We start from the raw sequence: 17,963 nt of genomic DNA on the forward strand, positions 1-17,963 counted from the left end.
CAGTCTTGCCAGGGTTCAGCTGAAGCCTGTTGTTCCCCATCCAGACCCTCACAGCCTCCAAGCACCGGGATAAGGTGTCCATGGCATTGCTTAACTCACCAGGGACAGAGATGTATAATGGGGTATCATCGGTGTATTGATGATACCTCACTCCATGGCAACAGATGAGCTCACCCAGCGACCTCCCCCCAATCCTCTGAGCTGGTCCAGAAGGATACCACAGTCACTGGTATCAAAAGCTGCAGAGAGGTCAAGTGGGGCAACCCCCATTCTGCCCTTGCCAGAGATCATCCAAAATCTCAACCAATGCTGTTTCTGACCCATACCCGGTGTCCTAACAGCAGGAACCATGCTGAGACAAGGAATAGATCTCTAGTGTTTTATTACTGCTACATTAGACAGAAAATCCTAACAAACTGAAGAAGTGTGGGAAAAACCCAGACAGATAAACCCCAAAAGTCAAGGTGGGTCTGATCTGTGTCTCTTTGAATGGCTGCTTAACTCGTCAGTACTACGCATGCGTTTTCCCCCCTGGATAGGGGCCCGCTCCTGCTCACCATCAGTACTCATGACACCCGGGTCTGAATCATGACTGAAAGGGATCCAGATAATCTGCTTCATTCAAGGTCGTCTGAAGCTGTTGTGCAACCACCTTCTCAACCATCTTCCCCAGAAAGGGGAGGTTAGATACTGGACAAAAACTGTCCAGCATAGTGGGGTCCAGCAATGGTTTGTTGAGGAAGGGGCAAACCAAGCCCTCTCTAAGAGGTAAAGGAACAACCACCTCACTCAAAGAATTCACCACCTCTAAAACCCACCCACCGGGCCATTCTAGTAAGCCAGGCAGGGCATGGATCTAAAGAGCAGGTGGCTAAGCTCACAGTCCTAAGGACTCTGTCTACTTCCTCAGGCCCAACAGGTTCAAACTGTTCTCAGATAACCAGGCAAGACTCCTCCCCAGGCATCTCCCCTGGACTGCAACAAGGCCAACATCCAACTGCAAGTGAATTCGAGCAACTTTGCCTGACAGATGCTGAACAAATTATTCTGTACACCCCTCAAAGGGTTCTCTGAGCCCCCTCTACCCAAGAGGGCATGTGTCACCTGAAACAGGGCTGCAAGATGGCCAGCCGCAAATGCAATAAGGGTGGAGAAGTACCATAGCTTTGTTTCCCTTACCTTGATTGATTGATTGATTGATTTCTTTAATCTATGTTCCTGAGCCCCCATTTGTCTCAAATAGGCCACTTATCCTTTCTTTGCAGTTAGCCATATTTGAAAACACATATGATTCACCTGCATCAACCTTTTAAGGACATACCTCTAAATCAGTTCAATTTCTTATGTGACAGAAGTCTTTTGTCCGCCAGAAAATGCTTCAGTTAGACCTTTTTTTCTTTGTAGATTGGGCAGATCCGTCTTCCATAAAACTGAGTGAAAACATGTTACCTCTGCTAAGCAGGTGAGACAAAAAAAATGCCCCTAAACATATGGAGACATTGGTGTTTGAAAGGCATTAAGTAGAAGGCAGCGTATTTCACACAGGACTGGAAAAGAAGGCTCTCCTAGAGCAATTGTGTAAGGAGGGTTGGGCTGGGGTGGGCAGCTTCAAGTCATCTGAAGTTAAGAAAAATGCAATCTGGTGCAGCACAGATGTGGAGTCCTTTGTCCTCTGCCTTGAACCCACTAAATGACTTCGCTCTCTTTCTGCAGAAATACTCAGAAGCTCCACCCCCTCTTCCCTAGTAGTAAAAAGCAAAATAATAGTAACAATCATAGATTAACAGTTTGCTGTTCTTTCATGGCACATATCACTAATACTGATAGGACCCTCTTTGAGGGACATGACTCTCTGTCTCTGATAAGCATCTCTTGAGAAGTCATCAAAAATATAGGTCTCTTGTTATACTTGGACATCTGCACAGAACTGTAACAGACACAGATCATAAAGTTATTTCTCAATGTCTATTAACATCTAAGGGGAAAAATAGATATACTGTACCTATGGCTGAACTCTACTCTGAAAAAAGAGCTCTGGAATTCCACACATGGGAATTAAATTGGACATGCCACTACTCTGAAACTAGCCAGGAAAGATCTACAGTACAAGACATGCAAACTATTGTATTGCATACCTATTTCCCTAAATGGAGCTTTCAGGATATTTGCTGTTCTAACTGTAACCTAACTCAGAATATTATCAGAAATTACGTTTCTCTTTGTCCAGGTTCTAGCAAATGTTTTCTCCTGCCCAGAGGCTCTTCCATATGATGCACCTCGTAATCTACAATTTCCAAAATGATATATTTCTTAACCACACCAAATAACATCAGAAAACAGCGGGTAATGGAAGAATGAAGACGGCAAATAATGTACCCAGAGTTGTACCTCCACACAAATTTCCCCGTACAAAGCAGCCTTCATTAAGCTTCGATCTGAAGGAGCCATCACTCAAAGCACTGATTGGTGCCAATCACATTCCTATCTTTATTACCGAAAGCAATCTCTCTCCAGATCGCTATTTACTAGTTACACAGTGTTATTTTGCTATCAACAACATGGTTATTTATGGTGAGACTGCCATCTTTTGTCGGAACAGTAATTTCAGTACGGTTTAGAAATCAATTCTGTCATTAGATTAAAAAGCCCATTTAAAAAAAAAAAATCAGTGTAGGAAAGTTTGGGGCAGAGGTAAATTTTACTACTTAAAGTATAGTTTGGATGATCAACAGTGCTTTCTTAAGGAAAACTGAAAAAGCTACTTGTTCTACTGTGTATGCACAGCTCAGTGAAGAGAACTGGTTATTTTCTGAATAGCTTTTGCTGTAGATCTTCATAGCACTATACACAGAAATAGATGGTCCTGGTGCAATCATTTATTTCAGACGGTGAAGAAATGTGCGTTGATCCTTAGAGCCAGTCTACACATTTAATTCTACCCATGCAATGATTTTGGCAACAAAGTATGCGGCATATTCATCTTCCTGTCTGTCCCAAAGCAATGGAATTTACTGTAAAGTCATTGGAGAATTAAAAAAAAATCTGTTTAGATGGTTTTCCAAAACTGTTTTTTTGCTGGTGGAGGTTAGGAATTCTTAAAACACAGTCACGTGAAACTGCTTACTTTGGATGATTTAAAAATCAGGAGGAGTCTGGTAGCACCTTTTCAGACTAACACATTTTAGTCAGGAGCTCACAAATGCTTATACCTTTCAGTAAAATATGTTATTGTAGTCTGAAAAGGTACACCAGACTTCTCCTGATTTTTGGATACTATGGATTAACATGGGACTCCTCCTATAATGTCTTTGGACGATTTAATTTTCTCAAGTATCAAATTAAATTTACAACTGCCATTTAAAAGTTGAGGTGATATTGACTTCCTTCATAGCTAAGGACCCAGTGAAAGGTCAGGGAAGACTGTACAGATCTGTTGAATGGTACAAAGTCCTTTGGGATCACACTTTATTCTAGATCTGTTTTATGAAGTGCTCCATTTTCTCCCTAATATGTGCTATGTGTTAATTTTGCTGTCTGTTCTCAGTAACTGTGAGATACTTCTCCACTGTTTACAAGCCATATTGTTAATCTTGATGGTTCAACTCTTCCATCTAATTCCCCATCAAACAATATCAAGCAATACCTGTGAAATGTTTGAAGAAAAAGGTGAGACTAGGATAGAATTACAAATTGTACTAGTTACCACTGAGCTGATCTACTTGGGGAGAGGCAGGCACTACATCTATTCCACTTCCAAATAGTTAATGAGCTTTCTGCAGCCTTCCCACCCTGGTGGCCAATAGATGTGTAAAGATTCAATCAACTCCTGTGATTTCCAGCTAGCATGGCCTTTGGTACTAGGTTGGGGAAGGTCCCCTTAGAGAAAGATAAAAGGTATTTGCTTCATTTGAAACATGACAGCAATTATTATTATTGTTCTTTGTATTGTTGATTAAGTTGCTCTGCAAAGCTTTCCCATCCCCCAAAAAGAAGTGTGCAAATTCAATCAATATATTACAGATTCAAAAATCAAAGGGTAAGTTTGGGAGCATTTTAATACCATACTAACATCTTTGTGGACACATACCGTATGCTGCAAGCAAAAGGGCAAGGAAAGTATATTCCTGTTTCATTTTAAGGAATTTGTTTCTGTCACCTACTTAACTGTTACCCACAAAAGCTGACCAAATATCTTACATTAAGTCTAGCATTATAAGAAAATCAACCCTAGCTCATCAAACCCAGATTTTGAATGGAAGGAGCCAAGTCCTACAGTTTTACAGGCTACAGTCCTCTCCACAACTACCCCAAACTGCTGTATTTCTTTTTCTTTTTAGTGGTAAATGATCTTTGTCTCCTACAAAGTGATACAGTAATAGAAATAAACATGGAAGGTGTACATGAGATGAATAATAAAGAAGCATTACTGCTTCTCAGCATATGTTTTATATGATAAATGGCTTCCCCAAATGGAATGTTTCACAGTGAATTTATTCATAAAATGTGCAAGATGTTATATATGAACAACCAAAATATAATTATGCAACCTCACAATTAAATTCACCAAATAATTGGGGCATATGCCTTTTAAAATCCATTTTTTTCAGACTTATAAAACTAGCAACTGAGGGACCATAACATGGCAATTAGATTTAGATTTTAGATTTTTTCTATCCCGCCTTTATTATTTTTATAAATAACTCAAGGCGGTGAACATACCTAATATTCCTTCCTCCTCCTCTTTTCCCCACAACAACCACCCTGTGGGATGGGGTGGGCTGAGAGAGAGGGACTGGCCCAAGGTCACCCAGCCGGCTTTCATGCCTGAGGCGGGACTAGAACTCTCAGCCTCCTGCTCTCTGGCCTGTTGTCTTAACCACTAGACCAAATTGGCTCAATTAATTAATTAGAGTAATGGTTAGTACATTTAACCAAATGAATCCATGTTTCTTCATTCATGATCTCAACTCATAATTATTTGTGGTTAACTTAATGATTATTGTTACACTGATAGAAATGTAGCAACCAGTAACTTAGGATATGGTCAAAACATAGATAAGGATGTTTGACCAATCAAAACATGGCGTCAGTCTTTTACAGCATCTGGGCACTTTTGCGCATGCAAGTACTTCACAAGAACTAAGCATCTGCAGTTCAATCGTGTGGCATACTTTAGGTTCTGTATCTGCAGACTATGGTTCTAATGGCAAACAGTAAAACAGTAAACAGATACATATTGCCATTGGTTCTAATGGCAAACAGTAAAATGGCAAACAGATACATATTCACAATAAATAAATACAAATCCCTGGAGTGCTGAGCCATTATTCCAGCCCCTCTAATTTGTAGCAATCCATATGTGTGTGAAGGCTGCACTACAGATACATGTCATATCTGCACTGGCAGAGGAGGAGGGAGAAAGAAGACAAGGATGTAGGTAGTTGAGAAGTGAATATAGCCTAGCCAACAACTATTGACGCTGTTGCTTTTCAGTGATAATCTCCATAAAAGACACATTGGAGAAACAGAGCTTCAGCACTTCCAGACAGAGAGAGCACAGACTGTTTACTCCAATGACAGATAAAGAAAAATAAGAGCCTGTATGGAAAAAAGAAAGTTTTCACAAAGAATACAGCCAAAAGGCTACATCTAATACGTTCCACTCACTGAAAAGTGGTATCAAACATGACATTGCTCCTGTGTTTCCCTGATAAACATTTCATGGTGCCTCACAAGCCTGCAGCCCCCTTTTTTTTAAACAGGGAGCAAAAAGGAATGTTTGCACCGTGAACAATACCACCTTCAGTTCTCTTAAAAGCTATTCCACATCTCAAAATTCACTTCCACCTACAGGTCAAACAAAAGCAAAAAAGAAAAGAAGAAACACAAGGAGTTGGCAACTATCTAGGCAAAAGGAAAAACAAAAAGAAAAACCAACATTTCTTAACAAAACACTGTATGAGTTGGAAGCATTTTAAGAAGCAATTGAACCTTCCTTGCATTTGTTTGGCGGCAGAGCCCATTGAAGGGTGGAAAGAAGGCAAAAGATGTATAGCACACTGTTATATAAAAGGAAGTCCTCCTCACAGCTGTGTAATAAGCAGTAGTAACAAGTCTGGTGTGAACGTAATTCACCAATATAATCAGATGATGCCTGAAAAGGGAAAGGGAATCACACCGACTTGGAAGGTAAGAATGAACTAGGATCAGTGGGGCCTCTGCAACTATTTCATCAAAATGCATCTGATGACAAAGCAAAGTACACAACTGAAATGGCTGTAACTATAAAGGAAGAGTGATGCTGATGCTAGGGAGAGTGGAAGGCAAAAGGAAGAGGGGCCGACCAAGGGCAAGATGGATGGATGATATTCTAGAGGTGACGGACTCGTCCCTGGGGGAGCTGGGGGTGTTGACGACCGACAGGAAGCTCTGGCGTGGGCTGGTCCATGAAGTCACGAAGAGTCGGAAGCGACTAAACGAATAAACAACAACATAAAGGAAGAAGGCAATTTAATCATTACAGGAACAATGGTAAAATAAAATACATTTATGATTTGTTGTGGTATAATAAATACATTTCTATTTTTATGTCTTGTTCACTATGGATCTGAATGAATTGGTGACTACAGAATTTAGGTTGTGGCTCATGCTGGGTTTGGGGGGAAGACTGAGTGACACTGGGGTTGCCTGCTGTGACTAAGCTTATTTCATTTTCAACCCCCTTTGGGAAGACAGCCATTTATTAACGTTTGCATTGACCGCTGAGTTGTTTAGCTAAGGTCTGAATGAAGTTTAAATGTTTCATAAATGGACATTATTTAAAAAATATGTTTATTTTTATTTACACTAAAACTCAACCAGGAGAGGAAGAGAAAAGAGCAGTTTCTACAACAAATGGATCCTAATGTTAATATCAAAATTTGATGTTTCTCAGGTTTCATGTACTGGCGCACTTGGTAACAGAAGATCCCTCTTCAGCCACAGACAAATATCTATATTTACAAAGCATTTTAATGCTTTTTCCCTCCCATTTTCAGCCATTGTCTTTGACTAAACCTTTGCTTTAATTCATACTGTTTTCAGAGATTCAATCTTCAACCAAACTTTTATGGAATCCCTTTTCTCAAGTGCTATATTTTGAAGTCAGATATTAATTTACAGGTGTAGCATTATTTTCATTTTAAGCTTACACTAATTACATCTACAATACCCACCATGGTGACCACATTTTGGCAAAATCTATGTTCTCAACAGTAGTGTTTAAAATACAAATTGTTCAGAAACCCCCATAAACACACATGCCACATTTCTAGCTTTAGACCAAAGGGAAGTCATACAAATGTATTTGCTTTATGGAGTCACGGCTAATTATCCCTGTTCACTGCTGGAATGCTTTGGGGGACACTACTTTGCAATGTAATGGCTGAATCTGATGACCCACTGAAACATCCTGCTTGCAAAGAGCATACAAGGTTGTGATCGGGCCAACTTGACAGCAGCAGCTGATCCATGACTTATGTTAGTTCCTAAGAGATCATGGTGGGAACCTGCACCCTGAGCATTCTCCTAAGGAGGGCAGGTAAGCACAAGTCATGTCTGCTGTATCCAGGCTGGCTGGGTGCCTCGAGGTACTGGATAACAGTTTCACTTACTACTCTTTGAATGGGTATTGTGCAGTAGATCCTGTGTTCAGAGTAAGGAAAAATATATACTATCAGCATCTCTTTCGGGCACCCCTTGTTCTCACAATGTAGGAGCTTCCCTCCGGAACAGCTTTATTACTTCTCCTGGAAGACCACGCGTCAGCAAATGCTAACCATTTCAACAAACACTGTGGCAGTCATATGCCTTTTAATGCCTTCCGTTTCAACTGAGAATATTGTGGTCTTGCAATTCCCAATGTCATAATAGAATTGAAATGTTTATAGAATCTTGGTAAAACAGTGAAACTGAGATACATACTGAAAGTATTAACTAACTTGGAAATCTTCATTCCAAAGATTTTTAGGAGAGGACCCAAGGGAACCAGAATTTAACTTAGATGTATTCATCTTTATGAATATTAGTCATGTTTACAGTAATTTCAGCAGAAAAAAGTACTCAATTTCTGGAGGATCTATACTGTCTTTGCAGTATGAAATAAATTATCCTAACACTCACCCTTCCCCAGGGCTGCATTAATGTGTTCCCCTTCCCATCTTTGAGTCAGGAGGAAAATAAAACAACACCAATTGTGCTGCCCCCATAGCTTACCTTTACTACACCTCAGCATCAGGGCTGGACAGTGTTGCTGCCCTCACAAAATCTACTGCAAGGTAGTTTTCAGGGCAACAGCTGGTTGTCTCCCCGTCTACCATCTCAAATTGCACTGACAGGCTTTCAAGATTCCGTAACATTACCTTACTAGCAGTGAAGAAATTGCCAGAAATCCAAGTGGTTCTTGTTTCCTGAGTTTGTCAACCTTGCAAAGTTTGACACCTGTCAGCAGGAAAATGGATCGAAGCCTTAATATTTATTTGTTTGTTTGTTTAGCTTTAATTTTTATGAAGTACTGCATGATTCCACAGTCCTCTCAGAGAAAGAGAAGATCAAGATACCTATGCCAACCCCTCAAAATTGGCCTGAGTGATTGGTAAAGTTGATCTGAATACAAAGCAGAGAAGGCCAGACAAGAAGCTCTCAGAGCCTTTGTGCCGATGGATATTTTTTCCTTTCGTCCTCCTGCAGCCAGCACACATACACACCAAGCAGCAGAATTCCTGGCTGACAGCTCTTTCGAGTTCAATGTTCCAGCATAAAGAGAAAAATATCAGGTGTCTGGTCTTTCTTGCAGCCAAAGCCAAAATGGCCATGGAAATGCAGTGCTCTGCAACAGGATGGAGAGGGGATGTTTTCACAGCTGACTTGCTAGTCCAGCTGGAGCTCAGAAGATAGCTGCCCGACTGTCTTACCCAGGCTTATTCCTGGATTGACCACATGGGACGCTTTGTATTTGGTGAAGAAGCAAAACACCAGTTTCAAACTGGAATGACTAAATATGACGCTAGACTGCAGGCTGGGGATGAGACAGAAGCAACATCATGAGGACTCGTCCCTCAAAAACTACCACTAAATAATCTTCAAGCTGTAGCAAGCAGAATATAAGAATCAGCCCACTGTTTGCTTTATCAACACAGTCAAGAAGAGAGCCACATTTACCTCATGTTTCTTGCACCAAAATGAGAATGTATATGAATACTAATTGTATCCAAGGCGTAAAATGAATAAATAGACAAAGAAATAAAGAAAAACCGTAAGTAGTTAAGGGTTACACTAGACCTGCTGAAAGACCTATTCAGTCCAACACTATTTTTATGGCAGTTAAGATAGAATACCACAGGCTATGAGCACAATAGTACCTTCCTAGTCATGCTCTCCAAACTAATATTTAGAAACATATTGCTTTTGATAACAGAACTGAAACACAACCACCAAAATTAAATTAGTCCAGGCCTCATTTATGACTGTCCAAGTTGATGGCCATCATTACATTCTAGTAGCAAATGCAATTGCCTGTAGCCATCAGCTGCAAAAACGGTGGCATGTGCAACCACTGGCTGCCCCACAGACTTTCCAAAGCTCAGTTGGCTAGCAGGGAACACATCGCTCATTTGTCGGCTAACAGCAGGAAGGAGTCAGCAATACACAGCAAGGTCCGGCAGAGGAAGGGAAGTCTCATCCCTTGCCCTCTCAGCAATTTGCTTCCATTCTTGCAGTGTGGCAAGAATTGAAGGCTCCTTCCACTGACCTATTTATTAACATAGATTTTAAGAACACCCAATGACTGTTTTACATTACAGAAAGCTAGTACAATAAAGTAAAAGAAAAAGAAAGAGAGATGACTATCCAGAAAAAAGAACCATACAGAACAAAACCAAATCTTGCAGGGGCTCCCTACCACCCTACCCCAAGGCCTGGGAAAATCACCAGATTTCCAATGCCTATCAGAACATCATCTGGGTGGGAGCCATACAGATCATTTTGTTTGCAGATGAGTCTAACCACTTTTTTTTAGTTTGGAACACAACAACTGTTCCAGTCTTTAAGGCTGGAGAGTTCATCTACTACTGAATGATGCACAGGCAGACAAGTACTTTCTTTCATCTGGCCTGAATCCATACAGCTTCACTGGATATGAGCATGACACATGCATTTTCTTCTGATTATGCATGCCTCCCCCACCCATCCTGCCCTTTTTTTTCCTATGCAAGGAGTCCCAAATATTTTTACTAATTCTTCACTGGGTGTCACTCCAGTACCTGGATCACTCTAATTGCCTTTTTCTACAAAAGGCACAATATAGTTTCTGAAATACAGTGAACAGAGCTATGGATTAAATTCCAAGCATGGTTGCATCGCAGATTTCTGAAGCTACTTACTTTCTAACCAGGAATTATATAATAGTTTCCTTATTAGTCTACTAGCTTCTGCTGAGGCCTGAAACTACTGCTTGGATCTTCTTGCAACAATTGAGTATCAAGCTACTGCTAATTCTGCTAATAATCTATGGCAATAGCATTTCAGTATTGAAATGCTGGTTGAAAGAGACATTAAAGAGAGTTCACAGCCTGTCCCTTTGCTGTAGATGAGTCTGGTTTCTGGCTGCTGCTGCAGTTTGAACCAGACTTGCACACTTGCAAATCAACTGCCGTCTCAGCCATGATTCTTACTCTTCTCTCACATGCTTCACATGGTCTGCTCCCTTATGTTTCAAAGCTGTGAATCCATATATTATCTCTAAAAAAAAAGGATTAAGTACAAACTTTCTGGGGATGGGAGATCTTGACAACTAAATAGTGCTGTGTGTTGTTTCAGTGAGACCAGTCACTTGATCTAAACCATTTCCCTCCCATTATTTGGAACTTAGGCATAGTTCTTAGGCGTACTTAAAAAAACAACAACGAAAGAGAATGAAGAAGCATGAATATTCTCATTTCTGTGGTGCTCTACAGTAGTCAGAAGAACACTGAACAAGCTGGAACATACCAACCTATATTTAGGATTGCTCAGTATATGCTTATAAAGTCTAACTTTATGAATTATGAAACACTGGGTTTTATGGTTAAGCTATATTTATTTAGTACTGTGATTAGGGAGAGATAATTATACCAACTGAACAATGCATGCCCCATTGATTTTATTTTTTTAGATTCTTTCAATTAAAAAAAATAAATGGGAAATGAGCATGCTGCAAAGGAAAGCAATAGCCTCAAGCATAATCTTTATTTCCAAGAAGGTCTCCTGATCCTTCACATGCCCCAAAGATATACTTACGAAATAAAATGCTTTGTTTGCCAGAGATCCAGTAGGTAAATTGAAGCTTTGTGCCTGGTCAAACCTACCATGGCAGCCGTTTTGTGAAAGTTCCCATAATATGATGTCAACATCCTATTTGTATCACTGGACCCAAAAGATTGGGGGTCCTTGCTTTACTAAACGGTCCATTGGTCTGATCCAGCAGATCTCTTTTCTTATTGAGCACAATCTTCTTATGCTTATCCTTAAATTTCTCTCATGACTGCGCATCACTGTAACTTTCTCTTGCAGGATTCTTTGTTTCTATCACTCTGCCATTCTCTTAGGTGATTCTTCCCTTGCAGATGGACAAGATTAAACAGGAAAACAAACTCAAAGGACAAACAGCTCAATAAAAAAAACTACCCAGTCCATGTCTGTATATCTCACATTATGCTAAAATATTATTTGTTTTAACTATGATTTATTGGACAATCCAGAATCAGTTTCATTAATGAACAAAGCAGTCATGATTTCTCTGGTCAGTTCCTGGTTTGCTTACTTCTTAACTAGTGAAGATCTAGGAAAGGACGTTGTCCCAATCTTCAACAAAGAAAGGACTCAAGAAATTATAGATATGTCAGCTTAATGTCATTTGAGCTCATTATCGAACAACACATTTGTGAGTCCTTAGATAAGAATACAACATTTATCAAGAGCGACCATGGATTTGTCATAAACAAGTAAAGCCAGACTAACCTTTACTCCATTTTTGACAGAGTTACTAGCTTAATAGATTGGGGGAATGATATGGATACAGTATACCTTGACTTCAGCAAAGAATCTGATAGAGTCTATCATAATGTTAACAAAATACGAAAATATTGGCTCAATGATACCGTTTGTTAAATTGTTCAATAACTGGCTGAATGACAGCACCCAGGGAGTATTCATATATGGCTCTAAATCAGCTTGTAGAGTAGGATCAAGTGGAGGACACACAGGTCTGACCTGGGCCTTGTGTTCTTAATGAGGAAAAAGAAGAGGATGATGGAATGATTATCTATTTGCAGAGGACACAAAATTCTAAAATTATCTTTTAGAAGAGAAAAATAATGTTTTAAAAGATCTAGAAAAAGAAATGAAAAATCCTGCATCTGGGGAAGAAAAAAAAGTAAAGGATAGGGGAGACTTGGTTTGATAGCATTACAAGTGAAAAGTATCTGTGCATTCTAGTAGATCACAAATTGAACATGAGCCAACAGGGTGATACAGCTGCTAAAAAGGCAAATGTTGTTTTGTAATGTATTAATAAAACCATTGAGTCCAGATCATGGCGAGTAATTCTCCCATTCTACTCTGTCTTGGGCATGCCCCACTTATAGTATTTCAAGTGTTATGCTGGCACTACAATCTAAAAAGGAGATGGACAAACTGAAGCAAATTCCAAAGAATGGCTACCAAGAGGATGAGGCGACCGGAAACCAAGTCCTATGAGCCATAATTAAAGGAACTGAGTATATTTAGCCTTCAAAAGAGAAGACTGGGGAGAAATATGGTGACAGTCTTTAGATATCTAAAATCTGGAGTCATTCTCTGTTGCTTCAGAAATCAAGATCAAAACCAATAGGTTGAAACTATGGAATGTAGATTAAGGTTAGATATTACGATGAATTCCCTGATATTCAGGGCTGTCAAGCAGTAGAAGTGAAATGCTTCCCTTCACTGGAAGTCTTCAAACAGAAGCAGAATCCTATCACTGGGTATGTTTAAGCATCATCATCATCAGTATGATGTCCAGTGATTTAATCAGCTAGAGAATGATAGAGATGGAAGGGCCCATTTAGATTAGTAGGTCCAACTCCCTGCTCAGCACAGGAATCCAAAGTAAAGTATTACAGACAATGGCGGCAGCTCACCATCTTCTCTGGGTAACTGGTTCCACTGTCAAGCTGCTCTTACCGTTAGGATTTTTTCCCCCTAATCTTCAGTAGGAACCTTTATTCTATAACTTAAATCCATTATTCTGTGAACAAGAGAGGAAAAGTCCTGCCCCTCTTCTGGGCCATATCCTTTCAAGTATTTGAAGACTGTTATCCTATCCTCCCTCAGTTGTCTTTTCTCAAGGCTAAACATATTCAGGCTTTTTTTCACAGAATTTTGTTTCCAGTTCCCTGATCACTGCATTGCCCTTCTCTGGACTTTTCCAATTTCTCTGAATCCTCTTGAAGAACTGGACCCAAAAGGCAGAGACTGACCAAAGCAGAACAGAGTGGAACAATTACGTGCCATCATTTGGAAATTATACTTTTGCTGATGCAGCCTAAAAGGGCCTTCACCTTCTTTTGCAGGTATATCCATACCACTGACTCATATTCAGTTTGCAACCAACTATATACCAGCATCTTGAATAACACTCAATATTATTATTATTTATTTATTTATAGGACTTATATGGTCACCTATCTTATATAATGATTCTAGGTAGTTCACAACAATCCATCAAAACAGAGGTACCTTTCTCCCAGGTGCCAGACCAAACAGCTTCCCAGCTCAACCCCCATCCTAGACCAATGCTTGGGGCAACAGCCAGGTTTTCATGGCCTTCCAGAAAGCTAAAAGGGTAAGGATCCCTCGGATCTCAGGTGGGAGGCTACTCCAAAGGGCTGGGGTGGCCATTGAGAAGACGTGCCTCTTCTGAAGGCAAATGTCCCATCAACTGACATTTAAGGAAGGGGACCTGGAGCATGCCCACCCTAACTAACCTAGTAGGATGGGCAGATATCCTCAGGCACAGGCAGTCCTGCAAATAACCTGGCCCTCTACTATGTAGGGCTTTAAAGGTGATAACCAGCACCTTGAATTGTACCTGGAAAGCAGTTGAGAGCCAGTGCAGCTCAAGCAGCAATGGTGTTACTCAGATGAACTGCAGGGCACCCAAAACCATACATGCCGCTGCATTCCAAACCAGATGCGGCTTCTGGATGGACTTCAAGTGCAGCCCCACGTACAGTGAGTTGCAGTAATCCAATGGAAGATGGCTAAGGCAGGAGTGACTGTGAGAAAACAATAAAGTAAGTAATCAGTGCTGTTATCACAGCAGAGATGTTACAACTGAGACTGCCCTGTAAGCATTCCAGCTGCTGCATTTTGCATCAGCAGAAGTTTCCTGGTGGTCTTCAAGGGAAGTCTCATGTAAAATGAATTACAGCATTTTTTGTTTCCTAAATGGCACACTTGATACTTGTCCCTATTTCATCTCATTCTGTTATTTTCAGACCACTTATCCCACCAAGATTATTTAGAATTCTAATTCTGTCTTCTAGAGTATTAGTTATCCAGTCAAATTTGATGATCATTCCCTTACCTCTTCATCCAAATTATTAATGAAAATACTGAAGAGCTGATAACCCAGGACTGATCCTTGTGGTTACTTTTTTCCTTTAATGAACACTCATTATAGGAGTGCCAACTATGTACAGTATCTACTGAAAAGCCTTTTAAACTTAAAAGGCTTCATATAAATCCACAAGGTCATGATGGCTGAGCAAAACCTCCAGACTAAAAAGTTCTAAATACCAATTACTGAAGGGGATGGAACTGCTTATGAGCTTCCAAGGCAACACAGGGGGGATATTTTTATGAACCAGGTTAGATGGATCCTTGGCCTGATCCAGCAAGGTGTATGGGAATGTATGGGGATGCACATATTTAAACCAAATGTGCATCTTCCTGGGATTGTGCTGCAGCTGTGAAGGCAAAGCAGCTTTAAGGGGCAGCAAAGAGGCATTATGTGAGTGCCAATTGTCTTCTGCTATTGAATGCAAAGCACTGCACTGCCCTGTCCCTGTGATGATGGTGCCATTTGGGGTTGGGATGTGTCCAATAGCGGCAAAATAGTGGCATTTTAAAGGAGCTCTGTTTTAAAGAAAAGTTACAACAGGCACACAAGCCAAAAATGATCACTTTATCTTTGCAATCTCACTGGAGCAAGAGAGTTATTCCTATATATATCCACAACAATATGCTGTGGGTGTGAATTTCACAGATTGCTTGTTGGCAGACTATTTACTCTCAATTCATTGCATGCCAGGTTATTCTTATATGAACAAGTGGGCTGGGAAAGAGAGCTTCAGCTATTCTGACATAGAATATTTTAGCTCCTCGGTTCAGATCTCCTTCCCTGCTATGCCATCCCAACTGTTCAAATTTCTGTCAACATCTTTTCTACATTTGTTCCTTCATTTTTATGTTACTACTCTTACTGATCAGCCAGGTCATCACATTTTCAGTGTTCATTCTCCAGCTCTTCAGTCTTCTGAAGTAAATATTTACTTATGAAAGATGAAATAGGATAAATGGTGTTACTTTGAGGAATGCCCCCTCCACTTCAGCCTGTGTTATCATTCTAGTAATAGGAGACCAATGCTACATATAACCGTATTTCATCTATATATAATATGGCACTAACATTAGACATCTGCAAGGAGGAGTGGGTTGCTGGGGGCAGCTCTGCAGAGCTACAAGAAGGGAAAGACAACTTTATATTTTAAACACAAAGCCAGGACCAAATTAGGTGAGATAACAGACTTTCTTCTGCTACACATTTTGGCCATCAGCAGCCATCTTGGAGCATCTGTGTTGGGTTTTGGGCACTGAGAGATGCCATGCCAAATATGCAGAAGATGATGACGAAGATACAACAACAACAAAAACTGCCTTCTCACCAAGGCCACTTGTAAGTCAGTACTGACTTTAGAGCTTCTGATTCTTCAGATGTTGCTGGACTACAACTCCCAGTGGCCCTAAATTTCAAAGCCAAAGGATTTGGGAAATATTTGGCAACATTTGGAAGGTTGCAGATCTCCCCAATCCTGACCTAGAAATCATTTATTCCTTTGAAATTAAGGCAAGAACTTTAATTTATCCCTGACACCTTTTTATGTGAGTGTGAGTGTGTTTGTGTATGTGCAACTGAATTTGAAAACCTTCTACTAAAATGAAGTGCTTATTTTAATCCTAGAATTTATTTTCTGAAAATACACTCAAACAAGGCCTTTTTGGGTTGGTACTATTTATCTTAATCTCTATAATAATTACCATTTCTATATTGCACATTCATATATTGAAATCTCTTTATTTCAGTCCTGTAAAAGCTAGATTTTTATTAGCTCAATATTAAGTCTTTTTTATTATCTCCTTAGGTTGTCAATAGTTCAACGAGTGTATTAGCCAGTAATGCAATGCTGCCAATTATCCCCACAAAGGGAGAAAGGGATTAAGCTGCAACAGAGTTTTTTTAGAACAGTCCTAAAATGCAGCCCATTCTTATCACAGACTGCGCATCATGTGAAATCATGGGAAAGTGTAGAGCTGGGATAATGAGTCTAGATGATAACAGGTCACAATGCAGTAAAAAAGGAAAAAGAGCACATGGAAAACATGTTTATGTATGAGGGAGGAGAGTTACTGATCAGTGTGAATATTCTCATATCCATACAGAGGGCCCCATCCTCACACACAAGCAGCATCAAAAATCCCTCTCACTTCTCCCACCTCATACATACAAAGTAGTAGCACTCACATAATCTCATCTCCCATACTCCCTTCTCCACCCAACTACAACTATACCAGAAGCTGCCTCAAGAAAGATGGGGAAGGTAAAGGAAGTTCCTGCACTCTCTTAGCATTCTACAAGGCAAGTAGAACGACTCTATACTGCTGTGTCTTCAAACTGAGTTGATCTCTTTTAGAGTGTGCATCTTGGGGGTGGTTTTTCCTTTCTTTTCTTTTTGTGTGCCTTTAAGTCACTAATGACTCTTGGCAATCTCTAGCTGCTGCAGTTTTCCTGGCAAGGTTTTTCAGAAGTGGTTTGCCCTTGCCTTCTTCCTATGGTTGAGAGAGTGACTAACCCAAAGTCACCCAGCTGGCTTCACGCCTAAGGCAGGATGAGATCTCAAAGTCTCCCATCTTCTAATCCAGTGCCTTTAACCATTATGCCAAAGTGGCTCTTGATTTTTCTTAGAGCCCCTCCCCCTCCTCCTTCTCCTATTTTCTTATTATTACTCTGATGTATACTGTCCAGAGTTACAAAAACTGAGCTGAGATTAATTCCTGGTGATTACAAGAACAAATCCACACTGCAGTATGGAAGTAATATGCCCCTCCCTATCTATTTCAAGGATACAACAAGACAAGGCACACAAGATATCTTAACAATAAAGAACATTTTATGGCTCTATAATTTAAAACAACAATGAGCAAAATATTGTGCTGATATTCAACAATAAGTTACTGTAAAGGTAAAGGTAAAGGTTTCCCTTGACGTAAAGTCCAGTCGTGTCCGACTCTAGGGGGCGGTGCTCATCTCCGTTTCTAAGCCTTGGAGCCGGCGTTGTCATAGACACTTCCGGGTCATGTGGCCAGCATGATGACTCGGAACGCCGTTACCTTCCCGCCGAAGCGGTACCTATTGATCTACTCACATTTGCATGTTTTCGAACTGCTAGGTGAGCAGGAGCTGGGACGAGCAACGGGAGCTCACCCCGCCGCGCGGTTTTGAACCGCCGACCTTCCGATCGACAGCTCAGCGGTTTAACCCGCAGCGCCACCACGTCCCGCTTAAGTTACTGTATACAATCTAAATTTAGGGCCATGACCCAAAACTAATAATGATGCTAAGAAAAGAA

The 17,963-nt window shown here is 40.4% G+C and overlaps 1 protein-coding gene across 1 annotated transcript in view; it reads right to left on the reverse strand.

Moving 5' to 3' along the window:
• NCKIPSD (NCK interacting protein with SH3 domain) overlaps positions 1 to 17,963 on the reverse strand; it is a 98,214-nt gene that overhangs the window by 61,430 nt on the left and 18,821 nt on the right. The gene's annotated exons all lie outside the window — the stretch shown is intronic.

This window comes from Candoia aspera, chromosome 2, assembly GCF_035149785.1.
Source record: "Candoia aspera isolate rCanAsp1 chromosome 2, rCanAsp1.hap2, whole genome shotgun sequence".
In the NCBI taxonomy this organism is placed as follows: domain Eukaryota; kingdom Metazoa; phylum Chordata; class Lepidosauria; order Squamata; family Boidae; genus Candoia; species Candoia aspera.